Source organism: Hypanus sabinus, chromosome 3, assembly GCF_030144855.1.
Source record: "Hypanus sabinus isolate sHypSab1 chromosome 3, sHypSab1.hap1, whole genome shotgun sequence".
In the NCBI taxonomy this organism is placed as follows: domain Eukaryota; kingdom Metazoa; phylum Chordata; class Chondrichthyes; order Myliobatiformes; family Dasyatidae; genus Hypanus; species Hypanus sabinus.
In genome coordinates, this window is record NC_082708.1 from 34,616,426 (window position 1) to 34,618,593 (window position 2,168).

A 2,168-nucleotide genomic window follows, 5' to 3' on the forward strand; every position below is an offset into this window, starting at 1 on the left:
TACTTTTGGTGCTCTTATAGTAAAATACAGAGAACATGACCAAACGAAGGGTCTCAGCCTGAAACGTCGACAGCACTTCTCCCTATAGATGCTGCCTAGCCTGCTGTGTTCCACCAGCACTTTGTTGTTTGAACTTCCAGCATCTGCAGATTTCCTCGTGTTTGCACCAAAATCTTTAGCTAGCTTTACTAATGTTGAACAACTAGGTATGATGTACAATAAATCTGAGATGTACTGGCAAAGGTTTCACGAAAACTACTGGTCTTAATATTCTCCTGTCAATAACTGACCAACCAAAAAGAATGACCATGCAACGTTTAATACCTCAGCTGGCTACCCATTGACTATCCTTTCACTTTCTTCCTGCATTTTTTCTTGTCAAAACATTAGGAGTATATAATTTGGCTCATTTTCCCCCATCCCTGGCTTTATCACTAAGTTAATTCTTCACAAAAGGGTCCTTAAAGAAAACTAGCATCTACACACTCTGAAATTCTTTTTTTTTGTCTTCTGTCAGACTACTATGGGTAACAAGTTTTGGTAACATCAGTCTTGATCTTTGCCAACCTGTTCAGTCAGTCACTCCATTCTTATGGTTTCTCATCCAATTACAGAATCAGAATCTGCTTTAATATCACTGGCATATGTCATGAAACTTCCTGTTGTGTGGAAGCAGTACATTGCAATACATAATAAAGAACTATAAATTACAATAAGAAATATAATATAAATTCAACAGGTAGTACAAAAAGACAGCCAAAAAAAGAAAAAAAATATATAGTCAGGTTCATTGACGGTGGTGAGGAAGAAGCTGTTCCTAAAACATTGAGTGTGTGTTCTCAGGCTCCAGGGTCTGTCCAAGGTGATGGGAGTTCTGAATGACGGATGTCGCCTGGGGATGCTGGGAAGGCTAGTGCCCATGATGGAGCTGGCAAGAGTTTGCAACTTCAGCTTTTTCTGATCTTGTGCAGTAGCCCTTCCATAGAAGACAGTGATGCAACCAGTTAGAATGCTCTTCTCGGTACATATGTAAAAAAATTTTGGGAGTCTTTAGTAATGTACAAGTCCTTAACTACTTATAGCATAATGAATATTTGTCTCTGACTAACCCACTAATGGCAACAAATAATGGGCTTTCTGAAACCAAGTCTCCCACAGCTGTACAAATCATCACAACAATATTGAATTCCACAGCCCTCTAGTACCTTCTTTTCAACTGATTACAGCTTCAGCAATCTGGTGTTGTGGAACACTGTATTTCTGTTTGAAGAGGCTCTAGATTGAAAATACATAATGGAAGGTGCACGTTGTCCCCATGGGCAACATCAGTGGTCCCAGTAGCCAAGAAAAATGGGTCTGACAGGATCTGTGATGATTTCAAGGTCACCATCAACACCCTTTGCCCAGGATATAGCATATCTTACTTTCAGCAACACTTCAGCAAAATGGACTTTGCTGACACCTACCTACAGAAGGAGATGAAAGAAGAGACCAATGTTTTTCTCACCATAAGCACTCAAAAAGTTTTTTTCGCTATAAGTCTTATTTTTGGAGTAGCATCTACATCTGCACTGTGGCAGTACGCTGTGGACCAAGTGCTGTCCAGGAATTCAAGATGGCATTGTTACCAGTGAGGATGTCAAAGAGCAACTCAAATCTCAAAACCATGATAAAAAGATTAGAAGATTATGGGTTTAGAGTACGACGCAACAAGTGTGAATTCTTTAAACCAAGCATCACTTTCTGTGGTCACACCATCGACGCATAAGAATTACACAAGTGTGATGAGAAAATTCAAGCAGTGGTGGATGCCCCAAGGCCAAAGGACATGTCACAGTTGCGGTCCGTTTTAGGATTTATCACTTACTGTAACAGGTTCTTGCCAAACCTGGCTACAGTGCTCCACCCCTTATTACACAGATTGGAAAGAAACGGCAATGGACAAAGCAGTGTGAAATGGCTTTCAAAAAGGTAAAGGAAATGGTGACATCAGACACTACTCACTCACTATGATCCACATTGTTCAGTGAAACTTGCTATGCTCTGTTTTGGATGCCAACAGGTCCAGAAGGTGTTTAGAGCTGTCAAAACCACTTACTGCAATCCCATAGTTGCATAATCAGGACTTGTGATATCCACCACCTGCTCCCATGGCCTCACGTGACCCT